This window comes from Gorilla gorilla, chromosome 5, assembly GCF_029281585.2.
Source record: "Gorilla gorilla gorilla isolate KB3781 chromosome 5, NHGRI_mGorGor1-v2.1_pri, whole genome shotgun sequence".
Classification (NCBI taxonomy): Eukaryota; Metazoa; Chordata; class Mammalia; order Primates; family Hominidae; genus Gorilla; species Gorilla gorilla.
In genome coordinates, this window is record NC_073229.2 from 158,891,618 (window position 1) to 158,916,702 (window position 25,085).

The window sequence follows — 25,085 nt, forward strand, 5'->3', positions numbered from 1 at the left end:
TCCCTCTCCCTCTCGCCTTTTGTTCTCTCAAGTGCCTCTTCATGTTGTTTTTATTCCAGATCCTCAGTAATTTTTATTGCAATATGCCCAGAACTAAAAAGGCTGCTGACCAGTGCTAGAACATACAGTCTAGGACCTGTAAATCCCACACAGCTCCTCCTACAGAGCTCTAGGTAATGCCCAAACTGAGGAGGTAACCATGGTGATGACTTGGATCAACAAACAATGTGCAAAGAGGCTTAAGCAGTAAGTTATGTAACTCTCCATGCGGGTCTAGAGGCGAAGCTCTACTTAGATTAAGGGATAAAGGTTCAAGGTTCATGTTACCTAACAATATATCGCCTAGATACAAACACTAGTGATTTATTTCACTTACATGGTAAGATTTTATGTGGTTGGCACAAACTGGCATAGAACATTGCTAGTTGTAAGATGAAAGAGTAGAACCAATCAACAATGGAGAATGCTGTGCCTAGAAAACACCCCACCCACCCCTGCTGTTGTATTATCTAATACACTCTGACTTTGGAGGAACAGCTCATCATCTCAAAGTTCCCCCACCTTTGACTTTGCTTCTCTGATATGGAAAGTTCCAGTGACCCTGTTTCTTCCAGGTAACTTTGCTGTGAAGTTCAGTTCTGCCTGATCTTTGGCCAGCAGCAGGGAATTCAGACTGTTTGTCGAGATCATGATTATAACTTATGAAAATGAGAAAAGTATTCCCAGATACAAACCCATCCTTGCCCTGCCAATCCATGCTAAGAAGGCTGCTGTAGAGAAATGTAATGCAAATTATCAAAACTAAGTGGGTATGACAGCCTCTTTCCTGATCCACACACATCCTCAGGCTGCTCTGATGTGATTTTTCTTGTTCTTCAAGGCTGCTTTTGCTATATGTTTTATTTTGTCTCACTAGAATAACGGTATTACACAATACAGGCTACTTCATAGCTGATTTCCTCCCCATGTTCTCAGAATAGCCCAGAATGAGATTAAGAACCAAGCAAGTAATAGAGGCAGGAGTATATTTAGGGCATGGCAAGCTCTGGGTGGCTTTGTCTTTTGCTTTCATTGCTATCTCATCAGCTATTCTGTCCTCCCCCCAAGAATAAATAGAACAAGGATGTAACCAAGGAAAATCAAATTCTCCTCTATTAGACAATTCATCACATGTGAATAATTTTTGAGACACAAGAAACCTCTTCATCCTCCAGTATATACATTTTTCTTTTTTTTTTATTTTAGTGGCATCAAGAAATGCGTATCTAATATTTTTGCAAAATAAACCCAAGGCCCATTCAAAAGGATGGTCACCTCTGGATGATAGTCTCGTTGTGATGAGAATAAACATGAGATGTTACAGATATCCAACAAATATACAGAGGACAAGATTTTGCACTGCCTTTTTAACAGGAAAGATAAATCTTAACTCATCCACCCACCCTCCATTGCCTAGTTGTCACTCTGCACGTACTCAGTGAAGAAGGTTGCAATCTTCAATAAAGTTTATACCGTAAAATAGCTGTGATGTGCTTGCACTGAAGCACATCAAACCTCTCAGAGCTAACTAGCTTTTACCAAGATCAATCCAAGGACCTCTCAGTATTAGGTCCCAAGCCTTAACCACTGACACTCCAGGCCTAAGAAGGGAATTCATGGAGACACCACTAGTAAATCACTCAAAAAGAAGGAAATATTGAATGCATTCCAGATTATTGTATCACAAGTATTGCACTTCTCTCTTCATTTCTGAAGTTCGTCATGAAAGGGCAATAGTATTGGTAATCTCAGTTTTCCTCTTTCTTAAGGAAAATTGCTTTTTCTCAGAATCATAGGAGCACAAATGAGAAGGGACCTTAAAAGCCATCTAGCCCTACACTACAGCAACTATAAAAACAAATCATCTTTTTGTCACATCCAAGGATCAGCACCTGCTCTCAGCCTCAACCACCCTAGCAACAAGGAACTAAACTGCATCACAACATTGCATTTTCTGTTCCATTTTTGGACAAGTAAAATTGATGAAAAATTCTGTATCCTGTATGAGCTTAAGACTTTAAAAACCTAAGCATTTAAAAAAATGATGATGCTCCCTGCCTTTCAGGCAATATGTAATTCAAATTTTTAAAATACCAATTTGTAAAATAGGAGAACAAAACTAAGGTTCTGAATTTCCTCATTAAAAACATTGATATTTTCTTTCTATATTTCAAATGGTAGACTCTTTAAAAAAAAAAAAAAGCAAATAAAAAAGTCTTCCTTAGTTTCTTTTTGGCCTTTGATGTGCTTGCTTGCTGGCATCCTGCATCCATGGTTAACTTGCTAGTGGGAAATACATCATTACCATTCTATGTCTTCCATTTTGCAAATTAAACATTCTCTCTTTTCACTATTCTTCAGAAATCACAGTTTCCGGCCGGGCATGGTGGCTCACGCCTGTAATCCCAGCACTCTGAGAGGCTGAGGAGGGTGTATCACGAGGTCAAGAGTTTGAGACCAGCCTGGTCAATATGGTGAAACCCTGTCTCTACTAAAAATACAAAAATTAGCTGGGCATGGTGGCACGCACCTGCAGTCGCAGCTACCTGGGAGGCTGAGGCAGGAGAATCGCTTGAAACCAGGAGGCGGAGGTTGCAGAGAGCCGAGATCACACCACTGCACTCCAGCCTGGGCAACAGAGCAAGACTCCATCTTAAAAAAAAAAAAAAAAAAGTCAATAGTTCCCAGATTATCACCTTTCTCTTCTAGTTGTGCCCTAATTTACTACCGTTCTTCTCTCCACTCTCAATATATCCAGCTCAGCTTGAACCAGACACTGACCACCCTTACTCAGAAATGATGCTTGGGAATGCCCTCTCCAACTCTTGGCAACCACACAGTAGCATTAATTCACTGAGCTCCTAGTTAAAAACCTTAACTTGCATTTTTTTTCAAGCATACACCTTTCTGCTTTATGGCATCTTTCTGCAAATTAGGAAGAGGTGTCCTCTTTGCATGGACACAGCCCTTACTCATGCCCTCAGCCAGGAACCTGTATGCAGCATGCAAACTGTTGAAGCCCACCAGTGGGATCTGCAATCTGCCCACCCCCCCTGTGTTTGTGTTGCTAATTTTCTGGAACTGAGGGCAACCTTTATATATCTCCCTTTTACTTTTTATCCTGTTAGATTTGGTCCATTGTTCCGTCCTGTCAAGTTATTTTGGGTTCCAACGTATTTGCCCTCCCACCCAGCTGCAGAGTCATCAAGAGACCATCTTAATCTGGCAGCTCAGAGGCCCTATCAAAAGGAAGTGAGATCTGGCAAGGGAGCTATTATTCATCTCATTCTGACTTTAGTGATGGCCTCTTCCCTCTCTATTATTCATCTTGTTCTGACTTTAGTGATGGCCTCTTCCCATGATGATCTCATCATGACAATATATTTCAGAGTTTTTTCAGTATCAGTATCAAATTTTCTGTTTTGTGGACTGAAGAGTCTAAACTTCTCCCCATTTCTGAAAACTAGGACATTTTCTGATCTCCATCCAGTCTCAGGACACATCTCCTGTGCTCCACAATTCCGCAACCATTACTGACAGCCATTTTCAATTGAAATCACACAGAGCCGAGGGCAGAGGTCTCACGAAATTTCTTTTGAAGTAGTTTAACTGTGGATTTTTACAGATAAATGGAAAAATTTCTATAATACAGAGTTTTTTTTTTTACTTTTGTTTTACTGCAGTTTAGAAGTTTCTTTATTCACCTTTTTCCAGGAAGGGCAAACTGCTGTCTTCTAGTTAAATGTAGAATATTTTTTAATGCAACAATAAAATTCCAGCAACTACAAAATGATGATTCTTTAAAAATGTGTATAATTTTCTATTCCTTTTCATTTTTGCCATATGATTTTTCCATTCACTGTAGGATCTTTTCTCATTTGGAACTTCAAACTATTGAAAAATATAATTAGTATCCCATTTTGTACGTGGGTTAAAATTTCAGTACAGAAATCTTATTTGTAATTTTATATAACTATGTAGCTATGATTACACAACTCTATTATCTGTGAATTATTTTAATCTGTATTTTAACCTTTATCAAAAAGAACAGAATATACTAAGTTATTTAGATCAAAGTTGTATCACTAGATAGAAAATCTAGTCTCTATTTAGCATTGTTTCTGATTGGCATAGAGAAAAATGTGGAGATACATTATTTTTGCCATATATGAGCTCTTTCAGACTTTTTAAAAGAAATATTATACCTACAGAAAGAAACCATTTCAGCCGGCACAGTTTTATTTTCCACTTACATTGTCAAAAGCCATACCATCTTTCCCATCTTTGCATTTTTGTGATTGTCCAATTTGCCTAAATAAGAAAGTGTAAGCATCTGCCAGCACCCTATATAGTCAAAGCCTTCTCAGCGGATTCCATTTGCACAGGGTCTGCAGATTTAGAGATAGCAAGAAGCCAAAGGAAGAGATCTGCAGTTCAAACAGAGAAGAATCTTTCTTCTCCAAAGTTGGCATGTGATGCAGACTCAAGCCTAACCTAGGAATAAAAATTGAAAATACGATATAGTGATTAGAAGAACCAGGAAAGGCTTGTGAATTAGAACCGAACTACATAAAGGAGAAGCTGAATGTTTAATCAGTCCAAGTAATATGAGACTACTGAAACTACTATTAATAATATTATCATACTTAACCTGTCCCAGGCACTGTGCTAAACTCATTACATTTTATAAGTGTGATCCTAATGAATTGTCATGATGACACTATCATAAAAGCACTGATGTAATCTGCATTTCACAGATGAAAAAACTGAAGCTCCAAGATGTTAGGTAACTTGCTCAAGATGATGAATTTAGTAAGAGGCAGAGTCAGATTTTAAACCTGTCGTAACCCTGTACTTTTGACTTCTTTCTAAATTTCCTATATGGTTCACCTCAGAAATAAAAAATGTTGCTTTTTTCTCTTCAACACTAGACTCAGGTGGACAGAATGGGATTAATCATAATTAGATTTATCACTGATAATGTATAGCCTGATTTTATTGGTTTATCAGTAAGCTATCTCTAAAAATATATAATTACCCACAAACGCACCACCAAAACCAAAGGCCAGAACCTTGACACCAAATGCCATCTAACTCCACAGTCTCCAGCATCCCAAACCCAAGCTCAACTCATCCGGGATAAATATTATCCTGAATCCTGTGTTCCTTACTTCCTTGATTCATTTTAAAATCGTATATGTTGCATCTATATGAACTCCTTACAAAGGACATATTTTTAGTTTTGTTCTTTTTAACTTTGATTCATCTATGTTGTTTCATGTCTCTGTAGTTCATTATTTTTGATTGATGTACGATATTTCCCAGTCTTGTTGATGGGCATTTGAGCTATTTCCTAGGTTTTTTTTCTATAATAAACAGTGCTGCTATACATTTTAAATCCTTGTATCCTGTTATTGGTATGTAACTTTCCTTTGGGTATCTACTCAGTAGCAGTATTTCTGGGGTGTAGGAGACATAGGAGATGTTCAATTCCAGGAGAAAATGTCAAGCCAATACATGATCCTATCAACAGTATTGAGATCCTGTTGATTCTTATCGTTTCTAATACTTAATATCAGACACTAAACTTTTTGCCTACTATCTAAGTATAAAATAGTATTTGTTGGCCAGGTGTGGTGGCTCATGTCTGTAATCCCAGCACTTTGGGAGGCCGAGGTGGGTGGATCACAAGGTCAGGAGTTCAAGACCAGCCTGGCCAGTATGGTGAAACTGTCTCTCTACTAAAAGTACAAAAATTAGCTGGGCGTGGTGGTGGATGCCTATAGTCCCAGCTACTTGGGAGGCTGAGGCAGGAGAATCGCTTGAACCCAGGAGGTAGAGGTTGCAGTGAGCCGAGACCACGCCACTGCACTCCAGCCTGGGCGACAGAGCAAGACTCCATCTCAAAAAAAAAAAAAAAATACTATTTGTTGTAGTTTGGATTTGCTTTCCCTGACCACTAATGATGTTGTGTACCTCATCATTTATGTATCAGCTAAATATTTTTCTTCTTCTGTGGAAGACCCTAACCCTGTCCACAGAGGAGGTAAAATTAAAGGAAAAAAAAAAAAGAATAACCTAACCCAAGGGCCAAATCCTTGCCAGAGAAATTGCCCTTATTTTAGCCTTGATTTTTAGTAACTTAAGAGTTAATTCAAGATCTAATAGAAATGGGATAGTAACCTTATTTTATAACAACACCTAATATGTGCTTAAAGGCTGACTTACTGCCTTTAATTGTTTTTGCTATGTTTTTGCAAAATATCATCCCCGTATTACATAACCAGACACAGAGGACCCTTTTACGTAGTAAAATTATATTGCAAAGAATCCTCAGTTCTTAGTACCAAATTTCCCCAGAGCACATAAATTTCTAGGGGCCGCAACAGTCCTGACTACCTGTTGCACAGATCAGAAGCATGCTGCCTGACTGCAAAGGCTAACATGTGAAGAAAGGCTTTTGCCTTTATAAGGATGTCATAAGCAGTCTTTCATGTAACAAGAAGTTGTAGTGCATACAAATGCTATTTTAAAGTCTGGGGATATTTAATCATACCTTAATCTTTATTATTTATATTTCCCGGTGCCAGTGTCCACAACTATTGTCCAAAGTGTGACAGAAAGAAATCCTGTAGCAGGAAGCCCAGAGCCTACTCATGGACACCTGTTGCAACTTGAATAGCAACCAGTACTTGCAAAACAATGCATATATGTGAACAACTAAGTGTAGCCACTGGCCCTGCCTTACTAATATAGAAGGAGATTACAACTCCACCTGCTGCCCCTGATATTTTAGGTGTCTCTGGAAGCAGAGGAAGAAATGGAAAAACGACATAGGTAGTAAGAAATGTTCGTGGCGGCAAATCCACATGGATCTGCAGCAACCTCAATTCTTGCTTCCTCAGAAGAAAGAATTCGACTAAGGGGCGTAAGGCAGAGGGAGAGCCTGAAGCAAGTTTTAGAGGAGTGAAAGTTTATTAAAAAGTTTTTAGCAGGAATGAAAGGAAGTAAAGTACCTGGAAGAGGGCCAAATGAGCAACTTGAGAGATTCAAGTGTGTGGTTTAGCCTTTGACTTGGGGTTTAATATGTTGGCAAGCTTCCAGAGGTTGCGTCTCTTCTCCGGTGAGCCTTCCTAGGAGTGGGCTGTCCACATGCGTAGTGGCCTGCCAGCATGCGTAGTGGCCTGCCAGCACTTGGGAGGGGCCGCATGCGCAGTATGTTTACTAGAGTTGTGCACATACTCACTTGAGGAATTCTTCTTTCACCAGCGGAATGTTCCCATAGGACGGTCATATGCCACTTAGGAAACTCTCCCATTTTGCCTCCTAGTGCGCATGTATGAGCCCACTTGGCCAACTCCTGAGATCTTGTCAGGAAGCTGCCAATCACCAACTTTAGATGTTTTGTTAATCTAGGGAGACTGCCTTTCCCCTGGCACTGGCTGCAACCAATTATTAGGTTGGTGCAAAAGTAATTGCCGTTACTTCCAGTGGCAAAAACAGCAATTACTTTTGCACCAACCTAATATTATTTTAGAGAGACAGTTTAACAACCACCTGACCACCACATGATGATTGCCTGACATTCCTGGTAGCGGGGGAACCTCTGTGGCCTACTCATGTTTAACTATCTATCGTAACAGAAACAAGAGTACAACCATAGAGAAAAAAAATGAGGAAAGAGACTGCTAGAAAGTAGCCAGAAAATTCTCATTTTCCCACCTAAAATAACAGATGCCTATAAAACTCTTCTTATTACAACAATACATAGCAGGGAGCATTTGCAAGAGTGGGAAACGTAGGAGAAATTCCCCTCTGAAATCCCTTATACTAGAAAACTGGGCTTCAACGATTGAACTTGGAGAAACAGACATATCTCTGTAATTAATGTAATTCAGTTTTTTCCCAATGGTCTTTGTTAATAATATAGTCCAATCAGTGGTATTTTCCCCAACTGGCAAAAAGACTCAGGCCCTTTACGTATCACCTGGCTATTTTGGGAGTTTCTAGGAGTACATGATCAAATCTGGTTGGAAAACTGGTAAGTTACTGAATTGGGATGTACTTCTTTCTTCTATTCCTAATCAGAGCCCTGTCACCTGTGTACCGCAGGGTAACATTACCACCCTTACTGGGTACTTTATATTGTCAGGCCCTGCTGCTTTTTCTCCTGCATTCTGTCTGATTCAACACACACTGCTCTCACTTCCACTGGATCTTGAAGGACCAGTGTTAAACTTGGTTTGCATTAAAGTGAAAGAAAACATTTCTCTCTCTCAATGTCAAAAATCAATGTTTAGAACTCTTAGGAGGAACTACCAGTCAATGATTTTTAGACTTTGGAGCAGGAAATAATATATGAAACACACAACGTGTTAACTTTTAAAAGCAAAAAAACAAGCTGCACAAATTCGACCTCATTAAAATTAAGGCGTTACAATTAAGAAATTTGTCAACAGACACCTTAAACAGAATGGACAAATTATAAACTGAAAGAAGCCATTTGAAAGATACACAACCAACTAGGATTTGTTCAAAAATATATATATATATAAAAGTTCAATAAATCAATAAAGAAACCAATAGAAAAATAGACAAAAAACATGAACAATCATTTCACAGAAGAAGAATCATATATGGACAATAAACACATGAATTGATGTTCAATCTCAGTGATCAGGAATTATAAATTAATGCTACAATGAAGTACTATTGTGTACCCATTTGGTTGGCAACAATTGAAGAGTCTGATAATATCTCATGTTGGAAAAGATGTATATCCACAAGGCATTTCACAAAGTTGCTGGTAGGAGTAAAAATTGGTAAAACTATTTAGACTATTTTAGCATTAGCTCCTGAAGTTGAACATTCACATACCCTTTGATCCAGCAATTTCATTGAGCATAAGCATATACTCAATTTCTCTTTAGTATAAGCATATACTCAAGAGAAAGTCTGCATGTGTTCACCAGGAGATATATATATATGAGTGTTCATGGTTCACAATAATGAAAACCTGTGTATTAGTCTGTTTTCATGCAGCTATAAAGAACTGCCCAAGACTGGGTAATTTCTAAAGGAAAGAGGCTTAATTGACTCACAGTTCATCATGGCTCACGCCTGTAATCCCGGCACTTTGGGAGGCTGAGGCGGGTGGATCACCTGAGGTCAGGAGTTCGAGACCAGCCTGGCCAACATGGTGAAACCCTGTCTCTACTGAAAAATACAAAAATTAGCCTGGTGTGGTGGCGTGCGCCTATAGTCCCAGCTACTCGGGAGGCTGAGGCATGAGAATCACTTGAACCCAGGAGGCGGAGGTTGCAGTGAGCCGAGATCACATCATTGCACTCCAGCCTGGGTGACAAAGCAAGACTATGTCTCAAAAGAAAAATAAAAATTCATATATTTTTCTTTTTTTTTTTTTTGAGACAGAGTTTTACTTTTGTCACCCAGGCTGGAGTGCAGTGGCACACAGTCTCAGCTCACTGCAAGTTCCACTTCCCGGGTTCAAGCGATTCTCCTGCCTCAGCCTTTCAAGTAGCTGGGATTACAGGAGCCTGCCACCACACCCGGCTAATGTTTAGTAGAGACCGGGTTTCACCATGTTGAGCAGGCTGGTCTCGAACACCTGAGCTCAGGTGATCTGCCCAATTCGGCCCCCCAGAGTGCTGAGATTACAGGCGTGAGCCACTGCGCTGGGCCCAATTCATATTTTTTAATAAACATATAAAGTTTCTAAAGTTTCTGAATGTTCTTAAATTTACATTGTCAAATGTAACAACCTTCCCTTTGAGGTTTCTTTTCTTTTCTTAAAAATCTTATTTCATAACAAGATCAAATAAATAAGAACCTATCTTTTCTGTCAGTTGCTTCATTATTTCTTTTTAGTGTATAACTATTTTACCCATCTTGATTTATTTTGGTATATGGTATTAAATGGAAATCTAGTGAGGTTTTTATTCAAATAAATAACCAATTTTTCTGACATCATTTATCGGATATTCTCTTTCCAATGTGATTTGTGGTATCATCTTGATATATACTATATAATCTTTTATACTATGATCTATTTCTGGGCCGTCTTGGTTCACTGAGCAGTCTATACTCCTGTCAGCACCACACTGATTTAGGTGACTCACATTTGTAATCCCAGCACTTTGGGAGGCTGAGGAGAGTGGATCACCTGGGGTCAGGAGTTACCAGCCTGGCCAACATGGTGAAACCCTGTCTCTACTAAAAAAAATACAAAACTTAGCTGGGCGTGGTGGTGGGTGCCTGTAATCCCAGCTACTAGGGAGGCTGAGGCAGGAGAATTGATTGAACCTGGGAGGTGGATGTTGCAGTGAGCTGAGATCGTGCTACTGCACTACAGCCTGGGCGACAGAGCAAGACTCTGTCTCAAAATAATAATAAATAAATAAATAAATAAAATAGCTTTAAAATACAATTTCATATGTAGAAAGTTCTTCCTCTCCTCCTACATTACTTTCTTTTTTCAGAAGGTGCTTTTCCATTTATTCTTCCAGATGAGACCTGTTCTTTAGTTTAAATTAGTCCTCTGGAGAATATCAGATACAAATAAAAAAGAAATTCAAAATACAGGTTAAGATATCATAAAATTTATATCCATGTCATATTTGCAAGCCAAACTATCCATTTTATTTAGAAATGTTTCCTCCTTTATTTGGATATACAATGGAATTAATTATTCATTATTGATTTATACTAAAATGGATTATCTCTTAACTATGTTAACAAAGTAGCACAGCATGCCTGGATAAAAATATTACCAGAACTTTATTTTAGTTACTATCTATGGCTTCTTCCCTCTTAAACTTTTCACCAGAGCTATCAGAAAAAAAGCCAAAGAGAAAGTTTCAATTTTTTTCTCTTTTTTTTTAACCTTCTTTTGCAGAGGTGACAACAAATCCCCAAATCAGTTGATGATACAGCCAGTGGCCTGTCAGTCCTGTATAATCCTCCTACTGAAAAATATCCCCTAAAAAAGTCCACAGCAGAAACTTTATTTAATTAATTAATTTATTTATTTATTTGTTTCTTTTTTGAGACAGAATCTCGCTGTGTCACCCAGGCTGGAGTGCAGTGGAGCAATCTCCGCTCTCTGCAACTTCCTCCTCCTGGATTCAAGCAATTCTCCTGCCTCAGCCTCCCGAGTAGCTGGGATTACAGGCGCCTATCAGCACGCCCAGCTAATTTTTGTATTTTTAGTAGAGACAGGGTTTCGCCATGTTGGCCGGGTTGGTCTCGAACTCCTGACCTCAGGTGATCCACCCATCTCAGCCTCCCAAAGTGCTGAGATTACAGGCGTGAGCCACTGTGCCCGGGCAGAGCAGAAACTTTAAAGCCACCTATGAAGTATTTATTTATATTCTTTTCTTTGGAATTAAAGAAATCCCAAATATAAGAATAGGTTTTAGAGCTTCCATTGCAAATTCATTGCCAAGGGTAAAATATGATGGGGTAGTTTAAAAGGAACATCTAGTCAACTAGCCATTCTCTCCTCCAGGGAAGGAATTTCTTCTACAACACCTCGTGGCCAATAGACGTTTTTCTTCTACACAAACACTTTTAGTAGCATGTGACTTTCTAGCCAACACCCAGCTGTTGGAGTGAAAAATCTAAAAATAGAAATTATTCAACAAAATCACTCCAAATTTGCTTAAATGCAAATAACCTGAGATGCTCTGTAATCCAAAACAACAGCTCCGGAAATAATTGCTGATACGTTTATTGATGCTCCAATATTGGGAGTTCCAAGGTAGAACCCTGTGGAAGAGAAGAAACTCAACCATCACCAGTCAATACTAGAAAACATATAAGCGGCACAGGCTACAAGTAAAGCTCTGAACAAGACACCAACTTGAAAGAAGCCCATGCCAGAAGCCTTGCTCTTGAGATGCTTACAGCCTGAGTGGTCAGGGCACACACACACTAACCCAAGGTCACACAACATTGATGCCAAACAAGTACCAGAAGAAATAAATCTTCACTCTATGTTTTGTGAACCCATTCATTTGTGGTTCCATTTTGCCCCCTACTCTTGTTTCCTTTTGCCTGGATGTTCTGAGCTTTTTATTTGTTTAGCCTTGCTGGATTATATGCATCTTATTCAGCAATTTAGAGATAAGGTGGAGGCACTACTCCGGAGTACAGCAAAGTAGTTAGGAGCTGAGATACAGCTTATCCACCAGTTTCTATAAAATGCCCATTCTGGCTCAGGGTCAACTGAGTTGGCCCTAGCCAACTGCTATGCCTTCTCAAAGTCACCACTCACTGACATCAGACTGCTTAGCTGCATCATATTCACTTGGCAAATACTAATCTCATCACTCAAAATTCAGTTCCAAAAAACTGCACTGGGACTGAAGCAGGACTCTTTGTGCAAAAATAAACCAGGCATTTCAAAACATTTAAAATCAAATAGATGAAAATGTTGCAATATTATTTTTCAGACATTTCCTTTGTCTAATTTGCTTTTCATTCACTAGTTTACATTTTCTAAAAGGACTTGTATTTTTATGATGTGCATGACTTCCACACTGCCCACAATCAATGTCAAATGAAAGACCTAACTTGTTACCTAGTCCTCTGCCTACTAAAACAGTGCTGTCTAATCAGGCATCTCTCTGCAGGAAACAGGCCTTCCTACAGCAGGAAGCAGAGGAAAGAGGGCTGGAGACAGCAATCCCAGCGGCTTTTTTGCCAGAAAGGACAAAATGGCTCTTCTGGCAACTCCTGACTCAGGAAATCGCTGAATTAAGTAGTCAATCTGCAGAGTAATTTAGCATGTCATCTGCTTCCTGGCAACAGATATTTGGAAGCATTTTTATTTTAATTCATCTCTGTCATCATCAGGGTTATAGCTGCTTCTCTCTGAGGACCTCAAGGTCAGAGATGTGGGACCTCAAGGTCAGAGATTTTTCTGTAGTTCTTATAGAGCCAGTTCTTTGAGCTTCTTCCTGCCCTGTCTAGGCCCCAGTAGGCTCACTTCTCCTTTGATTTTGGTCAGGTCAAGCAAACCCCTGTCATCAGAGCTAAATATAAGTTGTGTGTAAGTGGGTGGAGGCCCTTGCAGTGCATTCCCTGGAAAATACACTTGTAAGTGTACAAAAGAATGAAGGTGCAATTGCCTGCCCAGGAGTTGCAGAAGCATCATTGTCTGTGGGAGACAGGAAAGGAATTAAGAGGTCAGCAACTCAGGCTCTCATTCCTGCTTCATCACGGACTTTCTGTGTAATGTTGCACAAATAATTTTCCTTCCCACTCCTCCACTTCTCTATTTTAGGCGTGAACAAACATCAGTCATCTTCCTCACTTGCAGACATTAAAGAGAGTTAATGTGAGCATGTTACAAACAAATAGCCCTAACTTCACACATTGAGGAGACGAGTAAACACATGCTGTGGGTGATCCTTCTTTATGTGGATAGAGCAATTTCTTACAGCTGGTGAACATATGTGTCCACAAAATCCCTAAAAGGAATGTGTGTAAAATAGATGTACCAGGACCGTGCAATTCTTATTGTACAAATGCATTTGCAGATTGTTACTATTTGGGAATAACGATGGCCTAATCCAGGTGAGGATAATAATACATCAGGAAGGTAATAATTTTTATCTGGGGCAGAGGTCACTTTGCTCCTGTCTTAACAGGGGCTCTCTATGGCTTTGGCAAGAGGGCCCAAAAATGCGTGTCCTGACATTGCAAATGGCAAAACAGAGATCTCAACCAAATATTCATGAAGCACTGTGTTTGGGGTCTCCCAGCATCAAGCCCCATACCTTCAAGAAAAATCTAAACTAAGCTTTTTACATACCTTTATTGCCTTTGACCCTCACAGCAACTCTGTAAAGTCAACAGAATTATCCCAATTTCACAGATAATGAAAATGAAGCTTAAGAAGGCCAAATAATATTTCCATAGATCATATAGGCATTGAGGGGTGGGACTGGGATTTTTAATCTGTCTGATCCCAAAGTCCGTCCTCTCACCCTGTTTCCATTAGATGATGCTATCTTCCATGTACTGTATCTTTTATGCTCTATATGCCTAAGTTTTCTAATCTATAAAATGGGAATAATAATACCTAACTAATTAAAATCAAGAGATTACCTATATGAGGGCATTTTACAGAAATGTAAATTGTTATTCTAATAGTAATTCCACGTTCATCTCTTCCACTGTCAGCCTCATTATTATAAACACATGTGAAAAGTTTATACTAGGCCAGTTATATGGACCTTGCTTGGCACATAACTGAAATGTAACTTTACATTTCATTGACTTTAAGGAATTTACATATTTTAACAGTTCAACTATATTTTGAGGTGCTGCATCTCAGAAGTTCTTGCAGATATCTAATTCCACATTAATCATTGATCTCCCTTTATATTATTGCTTCAAAAGTCTTATTTAAAAATTCACATATTTTTAAGCACTGTCATATTCTTTACGAAAAACCTTGCATGGAAATCAGATGATAGCTAAGTAAATGTGACTTCAAATTCATGGATAAATATCAAAACAGGAGACTAATGGAATACATAGAGAGATCTGTTCATGCCCTGACTTTCTTCTAATTGTCTGTAATCCTGACCTTCCCAGTAGACAGAGAGGAATAATATACTCAGAACTTGCCCTGCCCTTCAGGAAACATGGGTAAAACCTAAATAAAGATTGTTTGTGTATGATTATAAACAATTTGCTATTCAAATTCAATAATGGCACTCGGTAGGCAAACTATCCTAAAAACTTTCCTATTAACAACTAAATTCCAAAGTTTAGCATTGCAAAACCACATAATTTGAATACATTTTTGAACCATCTGATGGAAAATTATATTGATTCCACATGTGCAGAGCTTGTAAGTAGCTCAGTAATTCCTTCACTCTTTTCAGACACAAAGTAACGGCCTCTTTTTCTTTCCCTCATAGAAAAGTAGGCTATTTTTCCAGGGTCGGGAGAATGTGGAGGAGGGAGGGCTACAATGAAAGTATGTAATTCACTCAGGACTTGTGGGGCAGTATTAGAGATTATGGAAAGATTTTCTTCACAGAATACAGTTGCTGTGGAGAAAAAAGACTCCCACTACATCAGGAATTAGCACACAGCCATATAGCAGGCTGAACTTTTTGTTTTTTTTTTTAAATCTTTGAGTTATACTGTATGCTTTTCTAATACTGATAGAAAACAGTTTCAGCAAAGTGCACTAAATAAATAGAACAGTGCCTTACCTTTAAAAAAAAAAAATCTATATTCAGGAGCTATTCTCCTTCGCATTTTGAAATTCTTTAGCTGGAGAAATGCTGGGTCATGAGACACAGGGTCATAGCATCTGGGTTTGATCCAGACTTTGTGATCTCTAAATCATCTTATGCCTTTTAATACATTCCAGCACCACTGACTCTACCATGTATTTTCTAACTTATGGGTTCCCGCCACCCATGCTCTGGGACTGAGTTAATAATGGTACTTACAGGGTTGTTGGGAGGATGAATCCAGTATGCCTAATATGTAAAGCATAGAACCTTGCCAGAATGTAATAAATGTCAGGTAAACATTCACTTTTAGTTTTGCTGTTATTATTGCTAAGATAGTGGATATTATTGCTTAGATAGTGATATTATTGCTTAGATAGTTATTGCTAAATAATGGAACCTTCCATTTCAATGTCAGTGCCATATCATTTAAAGGTAATCAGAGTGGAACTAATTACATAGCCTCCTGAGATATGAATACACAAATATCTTCAAAATCTTTTTCATTTACTCTCTAGCATCTGAGCTCATGTGCTATCATAAATCAGTTTAATTTCCTTTATTAAGAAAGGCCAGTGGACAGCCCCAGTGTGGAAACATTCCCTACAGGCTCCCTAGGTACTATGAGTAGATGAGGTCACTGGCGAGTTTAATAAGTCAACCTTGTAAAACCCCTGAAGATGAAAAAAGTATATGACAAAGGGCTACAGATCTTCTCTCTGTCCTTGAGGCTCCTCCAAGCTTGTGAAAACACTTTCTGTAACAGATACTTAAATATTATTCACACTGTAAACAAAAATCTTTTGAAATTGTTTTAATTAGGGTTGGGGTGTTTTTTTTTTTTCATCTTGAGATGGAAACAGAGAGATTTCTGTTCAAAGGAATTATTGTTCCCCTTCAGAAGTCATGGGAAGTACAAGGTCAACTGATGAAAAAACAACAGCCCCAGTCTCAGGGTTTTCTAAGCCTTATTCCTTAGACAAGATACTTAGCATAAAATTTTACTGACACTGAACCAGGTTTAATTTCAGAAAAGTAATCATCCATATACAAACGTTGTTTCAGCAGGTTTTCTTGCTCAATTGAAATTCACTCCACAACTATTCGACTCTCTCTGAAGGACCAAAAATCCAAGCACCTGATATGTAAAACAAATGCTTACTAAGGGCCAGGCACTGTTCCAGGTGTTTTATTATATTACATAATTTAATCTTCACAACAGTTCTATGAATGTCATTATTATCTCCATTTTATAGGTGAGGAAGAAATAAAACACCTTAAATAACTTGCTCCAAATTACACACAGATAGTACATGATGGAGTTAGTATTTAAACCCAAAAAGTCTAGCTCCAGAGTCTTTAATGTTAACCACTCAGTGGTATTTTCTCTTTTTATTTTCTAAAATGAAAGTTAATATCTTCAAAATTGGGGACATCACATGGCATGCTTCCACTATAATAAAATTTTTAATGTCTCCCTTTAGAATGCAATTGAAGGTAATCATGTATCCCAGGAGCCTAACTTATTAACTTAACAAGCTATGAGTCCAAGACCTTTCTGTGTCTACATCACATCAGTCAATCCACAAATGTTTATTTTCAGATGTTTTAAATGTTTCAGAGAACATTGCTTAGTCTAGCCTTTTCTTTGCAACAAATATTTTTCACTAGGGTAACGACTACCATCAGTTACACAGGTACACTTTTAAAGGCATTTGATGCTGGCCTTTACAGACGCAGTGGAGTTAAACGAGTTAACTTTTACACTCTGTCACCTTCTCCTTCAGAGTTTTAGTACTGTAACTCGGTGACTTCAAACATATTGCTATTTATACACAAGGAAGTTATGTTGCTCAATCTATAATTATTTTTGCAGAAGCTCTAAGTACAATAGACAGCTGCAGGGGTGTCAAACTAATGATTAATTTATAATACATAATAGAAAATATTTATTGGTGAATAGTTTTTATCAAATGTTGAAAATAACCTGCCTGACTATTTATAGGCACCAGCATCCCCTAGTTACTTCAGAGGTTAGGGCTTCCCTTTCAGTTGCTATAAACACAGCTTCCTCCCAAGACTCTGTTTATATGTCTGCTTGCCAACCCCGCGCCAGACACTGGCGCTCCCTTTTTTACCGTCACTGCACCCTCATCCTGTTTATAGGACAGGGAGGATGACCACGGATGCAGAATTATTTTAACTCACCAAAGTCTTGGAGAAACTAGCCAATATTGTTTGTTTTAAGATGACTCATTCTTCAATTGGGTCTTTAACTTAATATTGCTTTTCCAACATCTAGTCACATAAAATGCATTGGCCTAAGCAAACGTGTTACCAGTATTTTAAGACAAATTATACCAAGCCTGGATACCAAGAGTCACAAAGCTCCCTTGATGTCCTCGAAGAATAATTTACACTATAAACTAGGGGCAAAAGACCCTTTTATTTTTCCCAGTGAGTCTTGTTCGAATTGCCTGTGGAGTATTTTTATTTAAAGAAATTAGTACCTGCTTGGGCCCCACACCAGATCAATTAAACCAGGATTTCTTTTTAAAAGCTTCCCTTTGATTCTACTGTGCAACAAGGATTATAAACCACTTCTCAAATGTCATTATTTATTGCAAACCACTAAACAAATGGGTTAGGTATGATTGGATCAAATAGATGCAGTGCTGCTTTTTACCAAAACCTTCCCAACAGTGTTGATGTCATGAAATGGCCACACTGGTTGAATATAGAATGCAGTCCTCAGGCATAGAGGACTGTATTGTTATCAGCTCACCCTCACTGTAGCCTAGACTCTTTAAAGAATGAGGTAAACATGCTAAAGGTTAGCTTCCAGAGCCTCGTTAGCATAAACAAGAAATTAGGTTTTATCCTGATGATGAAATTCCAGTTAAAGGAAAGAATTAGGACACCCTCTTGAAGTGAAAGTCAACTCCCTCTACAGATCAAAAGGCAACCTTGAAAAGAAATTATATAATGTCTTCAGTGTAAGTAAGACAGGGCTGATCAGTTATTAGAGCTCAGAGGTCTTGTCTCTCGGGATGCCTTCCACCCACCCTTGAGTATAAAACAAGGATCTTTAATGAAGCACACCGCAGCTGAAAATCAATTCAATTCAATACTGAGAAAGAGCAAGGCAGCCCTCAACAGCGAGTGCTGGTCTGGTGCTCACAGCTAGCCCTGGTGCCCTCCAGTTGGATGCAAATAGTTTCACAGAACATCAACACTAGACAAGGCCACTCCATGACCGTGATGGATCAGGACAAAAACAAGACGACTCCATAACAATATCTAAACACAAAAGCATGAACCTTGTCAGAGCAACAAAAATGACCCAAATTCCCCTATCCTAATGAATCTGAGTGACAGCTGCTGTTTTACCAATCACAGCTTTAGCGTCATTCTAGTTGTCCTTCCTTCTAGATGTGTTAAAATATCCAAACACAGAATCAACTGCACTTCCTAGAACTGTTCAATCCAGAGCAAAGCCTCATTTTCTAAAACTCTCCCTCAAGTCACCTAACACAAGCTCAAATCGTACAATTAGTCATTCCCAACATCCTCCATAGCTCACGCGGTATGTGTTCTCCCTCATTGCAAGGAGTCAAGAATTGACCTTGCTCAAGTACAGGTGTGTTCCTCATGATCTCCATCTGAAGGGCATTGGCAATGTTTTCTTTAAACATCTAGTATATGCCCCCTTCAAGAATAAAAACATATAAGATAGACCTCAGTATTCAAAGTTTTCAAATGGGTTGGGAAGATATCAAAGGAGTGGACCATAATCACATAATCAAGGCTATGTGTGTACACTGGCAGGAAGATGTTAGGCATTCTTGGAAATTGTTAGGAAAGTAAGACAAAAGCTGTGCTTTGAGAGGGGGACAGAATTAGAAGGAAGGAGAGGAACACAGGGAATGGTATTACACTCGGTACTGCTTCACAATTTAGGGACCTAGATTTATTTCTCCTCCTGGTTCAACAGTTTTATCTGCTAGCATTTTACCCCATATTTTTCTTGAGAGTGAATAATTTTGGTTGAAGAAAGGCATCTAATATAGTCTTCTAACTTTTCAAATTCTTCTTCCATGTTCTGAAGAGAGAGAAATGATGTCCAGTCCATTGTTTAGCCAAGTCCTGGAAACACAGTACAGGAATAAAATAATGTCTGTGTTCTCAGATTGTACTGGATTCATGACACATAGAATAAAAAAAAAATACATGAAAAGGTCACTGTTGATGTCATTTAGGGAGATGCATATAGTGTTTGATTATTCAGTTGACTAGTGAATTAGGCCAATGAAATAATCCCATTACCAACTGCAGTTGTGTGAACAGTTTTGTTCCTCTTTCTCCCTCTGTCTTCCATTCCAGAGATTAATTGGTTTAGATGATCTGTCAAACAATACATCCTTGTGTTTCTCAAACAAATAAAATCTGCATATTTTATATATTCGGACACCACTTTATCCTTTCTGCAATTCAGTGGATTTTTTTAAAAATTAAGTCATGGAAATGTCTCTTTTTTTTTCTTTCAAATGAAGCTTCATGGCAGCCATGATGGGAAACACAGTAAAAAGTGCTCTGGTTGAAGCAGGGTAGGGTGGGAAGACCCAAAGTCACTCTCCCACCCCACGTCGGTGCTCTGGAAGCTCTCTGAGAAGTTTCTAGGACTTCAAAGAACACAGTGCTAAAGGAGTTGTTCTGCTCAACCATCTCCATAGCTCAAGGCTATGGTGTCTATACTTGCATGTCAAATTGGTGTCTCAAACTTTCATACCTACAGAAGAACATCTGTCCATCCTGCTCGTCTCCCTAGCCCCAGCATCCCTGCTTTCAGTAAATAACACTATCCTAGCATCCTCATGGGTATTAGGACCCAAGACGCTGAAGCAGAGAAAATTTGGAAGACCACAAGTCAAGAGCCTCTACTATGTCATATGATTTGTTATGACAGTGTATCAAATTGATTTTCATCTCAATCTTTCTGGTAAAACTTAAGGTGATGGAGTTGCCTAAAGCCAAAGTAAAGCAGTATATGAAATCCCCTCTTAAAATAATGATGAGATTTTGGCGCAATTATGCTTCTTTTAGGGTAGAGAGACAGTAAGGAGAATCTCAAAGATGCCATGAAGAAAACAATAAACTTTAAAGTGTGCATTTTTAAAACCAAGTGTCTCCTTTTCTAAAAGTAATTTTTCTCAAAAGTAAATGCTGAATTTACTTCAAATTGGTTGGTCCATCAAAGCCCAAAAGAACGAGAATAATGTTCTAAAACACAAGCATTTTCTGTTTAAAATGTTTTTAATTTTTAATTTTTATGGGTACATAGCAAGTATATACATTTATGGGGGATATGGGATATTTTGATACAGGCACATAATGTGCAATAATTACATCAGGGTAAATGGGGTATCCATCACCTCAAACATTTATCCTTTGTGTTATGAAAAATCCAGTTCTTTTAATTATTTTTAAATGTACAATTAAATTATTATTGACTATAGTCACTCTGTTGTGCTATCAACTACTAGATCTTATATACACTTTCTTTTCATCAGTACCAATTCAACCCTAGGATAATTATTTTGGCCAAATAACAATAGCAGCAGATATCATTTGTTATTATTCTCCCCATTTACAGGGAAAGAAAATGAGACTTAAATATTTTCAATGTCTTGCCCAAGCCGAAACAGCCAGTAAGGAACATGACCCCTGGCCATCTGTGGCACCATCACCTATGCAAATCATATTCTCTTTGGTTCCCCTCTGGTTTGAGCCTCTTTGATCTGTACCTATTTGATCAGCTCTTACTTCTCAGTCCCTTTGGGAAAGCTACAGAAAATTGCTATTTTTCCTGTATTGTTTCTTTGTATTTCTAATCTCCTTCCAAAGATTTGGCCAGTTACAAGAAATTGGCAAGTTACAAAGAAATAAACCCCAGATGAATCCCACGAAACATGTATCCTTCAAGTTGTTTGCTCTACTATTCCAAAAAAAAAAAGGCCCAGTGCAGTGGCTCATGCCTGTAATCCCAGCACTTTGGGAGGCCAAGGCAGGCAGATCACCTGAGGTTAGGAGTTTGAGACCAGCCTGGCCAACGTGGTGAAACCCTGTCTCTAATAAAAATACAAAAAATAAATAAAAATTAGCCTGGCGTGGTGGTGGACGCCTGTAATCCCAGCTGCTCGGGAGGCTCAGGCAGGAGAATTGCTTGAACCTGGGAGGCCGAGGTCGAGGTGAGCCAAGATCACGCCATTGCACTCCAGCCTGGGGGACAAGAGAGAAACTCCATCTCAAAATAAAAAAAAGAGTAATAATAGTGGTCTAGCATAGCATGCTGGTTTAAAGGATTTAACGTCATGTCAAACTGAGATATTTTCTCAGCCAGTTCTTAAAGAAATTTCTGTGTGGTAACAGGAGGGACATTTAACTGCTGTTCCCTTACTCAACACTCATTGTGCAGGAGCATTTCTGGGGATGCATTCCCACTCAGTGGTGGCCTGATTTACATTTCTATATGAGGATATCTTGGAGTATTAGATAAAAGAAAGGATAAACCACTTTGGTTCCAGCAGAGTGAGTGAGTGAGGAAATAGTTGAATCACATCAAATTGCTACTTTTTTTTTTTTCTACTGAATTCAACCATCTATGGGTTTTACTTCTCTAAATCTGTTCCTGTGCATAGTCACAGCCATATTTAGGAATCCAATCCATTTTTCATTTTGAGGCTCCTGATTCCTGATTCATCTCAGTCCACATACCCTGGCAGGAATCCACTTACACACACAGGCCGTGCTGCAAATGGTGCTTAGTAAATTAGATGTTTGGAGTGCCAAACACACTTTCCCCATACAAATTGAGTTACAGATGGTGGTTCGTTATCCAGTCCAGATACCAAATGGCTGTGTAGACAAAATCCAGGTGAACGATGATCTTAAGAGACTGATAGATGCTAAGCTTTCTTTCTAACAGTTTCTAAGGAAAAGAGAATCGGAGGTGAGGGCCTGGAGCACATCTCCCACCTTGCTGACACAGAGACCTCTGCTTCTTAGCGTGCTGGGGCTCCGGGTACTGGTGGGAGCTTTGCCAGTGGAGACGACATGCTTCTCTGAGGTTTCTGAACTCAGGGACAAGCAGCAGCAGTCTGTCCCCAGGGCTGATAGGCACCACAGGGGTGATGCTCACTCCAGAGCCAGGCAGGAGGGGGCGGTGAAGGGAGATGCTGCGGTATGTGGCCATTCTCCAGCTGCTCAGTGTGCTAAAGACTGCAGGGGAGAGAGGCCACCTCAAATCAGGTCACAATTCTGTCCTTGAGGAGGAGGGGATGCAGGATATCAGTAGGCAAACAGCAGTCTCCAACCCCACACGTGTAATTACAAAAAGATTAACTCAAATCTAGATGTCATTCAGAGGGCAACGCAAGTCCTAGAATAAGAAAACTCAACATAAACGTTTGCTCCCGAAAGCATATAGCTTTAAGAATCAAGGCCGGGTGCGGTGGCTCATGCCTGTAATCCCAGCACTTTGGGAGGCCGAGGTGGGCAGATCATGAGGTCAGGAGATCAAGACCATCCTGGCTAACATGGTGAAACCCTGTCTCTAGTAAAAATACAAAAAATTAGCCAGGCATGGTGGTGGCCGCCTGTAGTCCCAGCTACTTGGGAGGCTGAAGCAGGGGAATGGGGTGAACCTGGGAGGCGAAGGTTGCAGTGAGCCGAGATTGCACCACTGCACTCCGGCTTGGGTGACAGAGCGAGACTCCGTCTCAAAAAAAAAAAAAAAAAAGCATCAGGAAATGACAACATCCGGTAAACTCCCAAAGTATTACAGATAGTTCCTTTTACTAGTGGTCAGAAGGGATACCAGGGTGTATACATTTTTTGCCATCTCTTGCATTAAGAGAGGCCCTCTGCTTCCACTCTTAATTGACTTGTTTAGGATTCAGTTCTTCCTCTACTCTGATTTCAAACTATTAGAAGCAAATGAAAAGAGCTAGGCTGTGCCAAATTTGCAAGTGTTTTCCAATGGAAACACTTTGTGCTTTCTCATTCTTTCTCTCAGGAATCCGCAAGCAAACCAGGTCTGACAGCCGACCTCAACTGAATTTTCCTATTTCTTATTTTGGGTGAAAGGGAGGGGAAAAACTGACTTATGAGAAAATAGGAGCATTTAATTTAAAATTTTCCCATGGCATTCTATATAGCGGATGCTTCTCTATTAGTATATTCTACCACTGATGGGAGAAGGAGGAATCAAGGATAATGGGTTTCTGGTTTGAGTGCTTAGGCAGATGGAGGAGAAAATCAAAATTAGTTCAATATTAGACATATTTGGCTCATGGTGCCTATGGGATATGCAAGCAGTTAAGCAAATCCAAACAAATGCCTGGCACTCAAGATATATCTAACTGGAGTTACTCTGAAAGTCATAAGGATGTAAATATCAAAGTCTGGTGCAGATGTGACTGCCCATAAAAAGAGAGAAACGGGGCCGGGAGCGGTGGCTCACACCTGTAATCCCAGCACTTTGGGAGGCTGAGGCGGGCGGATCATCTGAGGTCAGGAGTTCAAGGCCAGCCTGGCTAACATGGTGAAACCCCATTTCTACTAAAAATATGATCATGCCATTGCCCTCCAGCTTAGGCAACAAGAGCAAAACTCTGCCTCAAAAAAAAAAAAAAAAAAAGAGAGAGAAACAGACAGACAGAACCTTAGAGAGCACCAGCATCTAGAACACTGCTCCTCAAACCTGAATGTGCAAGTAGATCACGTGAGGATCTTTTTAAAATGCATGCAGTTTCCAATTCAGTAACTCTGGGGTGAGGCCTGAATTCTGCATTTATAATAAGAGCTCCCAGTGTTGCTGATGCAGCTTGTTCTTGGGCCACACTTTGAGTCCTATGGAATTTGAGGACAGCAAATACAGAAAACAAGGAAAATTGACCTGAAGAAGGATTAGAGATGTGGAAAAGAAAAACAAATAATCAAATGAAGCAAACCCAGAGACTGGAGCTGTGGAAGCTAGAAGAAGAAAGGGTTACAATAAGAATGTGAGCATATGAGGTGCCAAATAGAATCCCCAAAAACACAATCCTGAACGCCATTATCCTTAAAGCTGAAATCCCAAAAGATCAAAATCCCGAAAATGTAATTCTGAAAAAACAAAAAAAAATCTTTAAAATATTTATTTACATTTTTAAAAAGGGATTTATTTGAGAACATATAAAATCATGACAAAACACTTCATAGGCCACTTTAACAATAAAACAGGCAATAACAACATACGTATTTTTGCAAGCATAAATACTCAGGTATGCCATGCATGACAGTTGCACTGGGATAAGAGTCATAAGCAGACAAACCATATTCATAAAGAAATAGGTCAAAAAGGGAAATGTATAAATACATAATCACTATGGGTGCAAATTGTGTGTACTCAGCTTTATAACTGTGGTCATCTGAAATATTGTGATGAGCAATCTAAGTCTTTTGATGAGATTGATCAAAAACCGAGGTGAGTCCCAGCCAAGATCTCGAGAAAACTTATCTTGTATAAATGCGGATATACAAAAAGGACATCTCTTCATTGCCGAGGAAGTTTCAACATCTATACATGCACAGTACTTACACACACAGTCAACATTGTAGTAACACACTTTGGTGGAGTCAAATTTGCAAAAAGTGCATAAAACAAATTCAAACTCTCTAAGAGTCTCCACGCAATTTCTACCTCCAGTATTGGAAACGATGCAAAGA